We start from the raw sequence: 5000 nt of genomic DNA, 5'->3' as shown, positions 1-5000 counted from the left end.
GTTGAAAAAATTAAATGTAAAATGTAATAGAAAAGAATGTTATGGCAGTATAAAAGTACCTACAGCACTTGGTATTCCCAGTTGGTCTCCCATCCAAGTACTAACCATGCCCAACACTGCATAGCTTCCAAGATCAGATGACATTGGCCATGTCCAGTGTGGTTTGGCTGTAGGTGCTCAAAATATTAACTTTAGACCTCTTTTTCTTCTTAACTCAAGTAAATTTTTGATAAGTTGAAAAAATGTAATGTAAAATGTAATAGAAAAGAATGCTATGGCTGCATAAAATTACCTACAGCACCTGGTATTCCCAGGTGGACTCACATCCAAGTACTAACCAGGCCCAACACTGCATAGCTTCCAAGATCAGACGAGATTGGGCATGTCCAGGGTGGTTTGGCTGTAGGTGCTCAAAAACATTAACTTTAGACCTCTTTTACTTCTTAACTCAAGTAAATTCATTGATAAGTTGAAAAAATTAAATGTAAAATGTAATAGAAAAGAATGTTATGGCAGTATAAAACGACCTACAGCACCTGGTATTCCCAGGTGGTCTCCCATCCAAGTACTAACCAGGCCCAACATTGCATAGCTTCGAAGATCAGACGAGATTGGGCATGTCCAGTGTGGTTTGGCTGTATGCGCTCAAAAACATTAACTTTAGACCTCTTTTACTTCTTAACTCAAGTAAATTCATTGATAAGTTGAAAAAATTAAATGTAAAATGTAATAGAAAAGAATGTTATGTCAGTATAAAATTACCTACAGCATCTGGTATTCCCAGGGGGTCTCCCATCCAAGCACTAACCAGGCCCAACACTGCATAGCTTCCAATATCAGATGAGATTGGGCATGTCCAGTGTGGTTTGGCTGTAGGTGCTCAAATTCATTAACTTTAGACCTCTTTTACTTCTTAACTCAAGTAAATTCATTGATAAGTTGTAAAAATTAAATGTAAAATGTAATAGAAAAGAATGTTATGGCAGTATAAAATTACCTAGAGCATCTGGTATTCCCAGGTGGTCTCCCATCCAAGCACTAACCAGGCCCAACACTGCATAGCTTCCAAGATCAGACGAGATTGGGCATGTCCAGTGTGGTTTGGCTGTAGGTGCTCAAAAACGTTAACTTTAGACCTCTTTTACTTCTTAACTCAAGTAAATTCATTGATAAGTTGAAAAAATTAAATGTAAAATGAAATAGAAAAGAATGTTTTGGCTGTATAAAATTACCTACAGCACCTGGTATTCCCAGGTGGTTTCCCATCCAAATACTAACCAGGCCCAACACTGCATACCTTCCAAGATCAGACGACATTGGCCATGTCCAGTGTGGTTTGGCTGTAGGTGCTCAAAAACATTAACTTTAGACCTTTTTTACTTCTTAACTCATGTAATATCATTGATAAGTTGAAAAAATTAAATGTAAAATGTAATAGAAAAGAATGTTATGGCAGTATATAATTACCTACAGCACCTGGTATTCCCAGGTGGTTTCCCATCCAAGTACTAACCATGCCCAACACTGCATAGCTTCTAAGATCAGACGACATTGGCCATGTCCAGTGTGGTTTGGCTGTATGCGCTCAAAAACTTTAACTTTAGACCTCTATTACTTCTTAACTCAAGTAAATTCATTGATAAGTTGAAAAAATTAAATGTAAAATGTAATAGAAAAGAATGTAATGGCAGTATAAAATGACCTACAGCACCTGGTATTCCCTGGTGGTCACCCATCCAAGTACTAACCAGGCCCAACACTGCATAGTTTCCAAGATCAGACGACATTGGGCATGTCCAGTGTGGTTTGGCTGTAGGTGCTCAAATACATTAACTTTAGACCTCTATTACTTCTTTACTCAAGTAAATTCATTGATAAGTTGAAAAAATTAAATGTAAAATGTAATAGAAAAGAATGTTATGGCTGCATAAAATTACCTACAGCATCAGGTATTCCCAGGTGGTCTCCCATCCAAGTACTAACCTGGTCCAACACTGCATAGCTTTCAAGATCAGATGAGATTGGGCATGTCCAGTGTGGTTTGGCTGTAGGTGCTTAAAAACATTAACTTTAGAACTCTTTTACTTCTTAACTCAAGTAAATTCATTGATAAGTTGAAAAAATTTAATGTAAAATGTAATAGAAAAGAATGTTATGGCTGTATAAAATTACCTACAGCACCTGGTATTCCCAGGTGGTCTCCCATCCGAGTACTAACCAGACCCAACACTGCATAGTTTCCAAGATCAGATGAGATTGGGCATGTCCAGTGTGGTATGGCTGTAGGTGCTCAAATACATTAACTTTAGACCTCTTTTACTTCTTTACTCAAGTAAATTCATTGATAAGTTGAAAAAATTAAATGTAAAATGTAATAGAAAAGAATGTTATGGCTGCATAAAAATACCAACAGCACCTGGTATTCCCAGGTGGTCTCCCAACCAAGTACTAACCAGGCCCAACAATGCTTAGTTTCCAAGATCAGATGAGATTTGGCATGTCCAGTGTGGTTTGGCTGTAGGTGCTCAAAATGCTTAACTTTAGACCTCTATTACTTCTTAACTCAAGTAAATTCATTGATAAGTTGAAAAAATTAAATGTAAAATGTAATAGAAAAGAATGTTATGGCAGTATAAAAGTACCTACAGCACTTGGTATTCCCAGTTGGTATCCCATCCAAGTACTAACCATGCCCAACACTGCATAGCTTCCAAGATCAGATGACATTGGCCATGTCCAGTGTGGTTTGGCTGTAGGTGCTCAAAATATTAACTTTAGACCTCTTTTTCTTCTTAACTCAAGTAAATTTTTGATAAGTTGAAAAAATGTAATGTAAAATGTAATAGAAAAGAATGCTATGGCTGCATAAAATTACCTACAGCACCTGGTATTCCCAGGTGGACTCACATCCAAGTACTAACCAGGCCCAACACTGCATAGCTTCCAAGATCAGACGAGATTGGGCATGTCCAGGGTGGTTTGGCTGTAGGTGCTCAAAAACATTAACTTTAGACCTCTTTTACTTCTTAACTCAAGTAAATTCATTGATAAGTTGAAAAAATTAAATGTAAAATGTAATAGAAAAGAATGTTATGGCAGTATAAAACGACCTACAGCACCTGGTATTCCCAGGTGGTCTCCCATCCATGTACTAACCAGGCCCAACATTGCATAGCTTCGAAGATCAGACGAGATTGGGCATGTCCAGTGTGGTTTGGCTGTATGCGCTCAAAAACATTAACTTTAGACCTCTTTTACTTCTTAACTCAAGTAAATTCATTGATAAGTTGAAAAAATTAAATGTAAAATGTAATAGAAAAGAATGTTATGTCAGTATAAAATTACCTACAGCATCTGGTATTCCCAGGGGGTCTCCCATCCAAGCACTAACCAGGCCCAACACTGCATAGCTTCCAATATCAGATGAGATTGGGCATGTCCAGTGTGGTTTGGCTGTAGGTGCTCAAATTCATTAACTTTAGACCTCTTTTACTTCTTAACTCAAGTAAATTCATCGATAAGTTGAAAAAATTTTATGTAAAATGTAATAGAAAAGAATGTTTTGGCTGTATAAAATTACCTACAGCACCTGGTATTCCCAGGTGGTCTCCCATCCAAATACTAACCAGACCCAACAATGCTTAGTTTCCAAGATCAGACGAGTTTGGGCATGTCCAGTGTGGTTTGGCTGTAGGTGCTCAAAATACTTAACTTTAGACCTCTATTACTTCTTAACTCAAGTAAATTCATTGATAAGTTGTAAAAATTAAATGTAAAATGTAATAGAAAAGAATGTTATGGCAGTATAAAATTACCTAGAGCATCTGGTATTCCCAGGTGGTCTCCCATCCAAGCACTAACCAGGCCCAACACTGCATAGCTTCCAAGATCAGACGAGATTGGGCATGTCCAGTGTGGTTTGGCTGTAGGTGCTCAAAAACGTTAACTTTAGACCTCTTCACTTCTTAACTCAAGTAAATTCATTGATAAGTTGAAAAAATTAAATGTAAAATGAAATAGAAAAGAATGTTTTGGCTGTATAAAATTACCTACAGCACCTGGTATTCCCAGGTGGTTTCCCATCCAAATACTAACCAGGCCCAACACTGCATACCTTCCAAGATCAGACGACATTGGCCATGTCCAGTGTGGTTTGGCTGTAGGTGCTCAAAAACATTAACTTTAGACCTCTTTTACTTCTTAACTCATGTAATATCATTGATAAGTTGAAAAAATTAAATGTAAAATGTAATAGAAAAGAATGTTATGGCAGTATAAAATTACCTACAGCAACTGGTATTCCCAGGTGGTTTCCCATCCAAGTACTAACCATGCCCAACACTGCATAGCTTCCAAGATCAGATGACATTGGCCATGTCCAGTGTGGTTTGGCTGTATGCGCTCAAAAACTTTAACTTTAGACCTCTATTACTTCTTAACTCAAGTAAATTCATTGATAAGTTGAAAAAATTAAATGTAAAATGTAATAGAAAAGAATGTAATGGCAGTATAAAATGACCTACAGCACCTGGTATTCCCTGGTGGTCACCCATCCAAGTACTAACCAGGCCCAACACTGCATAGTTTCCAAGATCAGACGACATTGGGCATGTCCAGTGTGGTTTGGCTGTAGGTGCTCAAATACATTAACTTTAGACCTCTATTACTTCTTTACTCAAGTAAATTCATTGATAAGTTGAAAAAATTAAATGTAAAATGTAATAGAAAAGAATGTTATGGCTGCATAAAATTACCTACAGCATCAGGTATTCCCAGGTGGTCTCCCATCCAAGTACTAACCTGGTCCAACACTGCATAGCTTCCAAGATCAGATGAGATTGGGCATGTCCAGTGTGGTTTGGCTGTAGGTGCTTAAAAACATTAACTTTAGAACTCTTTTACTTCTTAACTCAAGTAAATTCATTGATAAGTTGAAAAAATTTAATGTAAAATGTAATAGAAAAGAATGCTATGGCTGTATAAAATTACCTACAGCACCT

The 5000-nt window shown here is 37.1% G+C and overlaps 2 non-coding genes and 18 pseudogenes across 2 annotated transcripts in view; all 20 read right to left on the bottom strand.

Annotated features, from left to right (window-relative positions):
• Positions 1 to 56: 56 nt before the first annotated feature.
• Positions 57 to 175, bottom strand: LOC148457543 (5S ribosomal RNA; annotated as a pseudogene).
• A 114-nt stretch (positions 176 to 289) lies between these two features.
• LOC148457542 (5S ribosomal RNA) lies at positions 290 to 408 on the bottom strand (annotated as a pseudogene).
• A 116-nt stretch (positions 409 to 524) lies between these two features.
• LOC148457541 (5S ribosomal RNA) lies at positions 525 to 643 on the bottom strand (annotated as a pseudogene).
• Positions 644 to 759: 116 nt separating this feature from the next.
• LOC148457540 (5S ribosomal RNA) lies at positions 760 to 878 on the bottom strand (annotated as a pseudogene).
• A 116-nt stretch (positions 879 to 994) lies between these two features.
• On the bottom strand, positions 995 to 1113 carry LOC148457539 (5S ribosomal RNA; annotated as a pseudogene).
• A 116-nt stretch (positions 1114 to 1229) lies between these two features.
• Positions 1230 to 1348, bottom strand: LOC148457538 (5S ribosomal RNA; annotated as a pseudogene).
• A 351-nt stretch (positions 1349 to 1699) lies between these two features.
• LOC148457537 (5S ribosomal RNA) lies at positions 1700 to 1818 on the bottom strand (annotated as a pseudogene).
• Positions 1819 to 1934: 116 nt separating this feature from the next.
• LOC148457536 (5S ribosomal RNA) lies at positions 1935 to 2053 on the bottom strand (annotated as a pseudogene).
• Positions 2054 to 2169: 116 nt separating this feature from the next.
• LOC148457535 (5S ribosomal RNA) lies at positions 2170 to 2288 on the bottom strand. The gene has a single exon (XR_015874511.1). It is a non-coding gene; the product is annotated as a 5S ribosomal RNA (ribosomal RNA).
• A 116-nt stretch (positions 2289 to 2404) lies between these two features.
• On the bottom strand, positions 2405 to 2523 carry LOC148457534 (5S ribosomal RNA; annotated as a pseudogene).
• A 116-nt stretch (positions 2524 to 2639) lies between these two features.
• Positions 2640 to 2758, bottom strand: LOC148457533 (5S ribosomal RNA; annotated as a pseudogene).
• A 114-nt stretch (positions 2759 to 2872) lies between these two features.
• On the bottom strand, positions 2873 to 2991 carry LOC148457532 (5S ribosomal RNA; annotated as a pseudogene).
• A 116-nt stretch (positions 2992 to 3107) lies between these two features.
• On the bottom strand, positions 3108 to 3226 carry LOC148457531 (5S ribosomal RNA; annotated as a pseudogene).
• Positions 3227 to 3342: 116 nt separating this feature from the next.
• On the bottom strand, positions 3343 to 3461 carry LOC148457530 (5S ribosomal RNA; annotated as a pseudogene).
• A 116-nt stretch (positions 3462 to 3577) lies between these two features.
• Positions 3578 to 3696, bottom strand: LOC148457529 (5S ribosomal RNA; annotated as a pseudogene).
• Positions 3697 to 3812: 116 nt separating this feature from the next.
• Positions 3813 to 3931, bottom strand: LOC148457528 (5S ribosomal RNA; annotated as a pseudogene).
• A 115-nt stretch (positions 3932 to 4046) lies between these two features.
• LOC148457527 (5S ribosomal RNA) lies at positions 4047 to 4165 on the bottom strand (annotated as a pseudogene).
• A 351-nt stretch (positions 4166 to 4516) lies between these two features.
• On the bottom strand, positions 4517 to 4635 carry LOC148457526 (5S ribosomal RNA; annotated as a pseudogene).
• Positions 4636 to 4751: 116 nt separating this feature from the next.
• On the bottom strand, positions 4752 to 4870 carry LOC148457525 (5S ribosomal RNA; annotated as a pseudogene).
• Positions 4871 to 4986: 116 nt separating this feature from the next.
• Positions 4987 to 5000, bottom strand: part of LOC148457524 (5S ribosomal RNA) — a 119-nt gene continuing 105 nt past the window's right edge. Inside the window, exon 1 of the ribosomal RNA XR_015874510.1 lies at positions 4987 to 5000. This exon is cut by the window's right edge and continues 105 nt beyond it. This is a non-coding gene — a ribosomal RNA (5S ribosomal RNA).

Source organism: Taudactylus pleione, unplaced genomic scaffold, assembly GCF_031769625.1.
Source record: "Taudactylus pleione unplaced genomic scaffold, aTauple2 ptg000967l, whole genome shotgun sequence".
Classification (NCBI taxonomy): Eukaryota; Metazoa; Chordata; class Amphibia; order Anura; family Myobatrachidae; genus Taudactylus; species Taudactylus pleione.
Note: the sequence above shows the minus strand (reverse complement) of the source record. Positions and strands in the feature narration are given on the sequence as shown.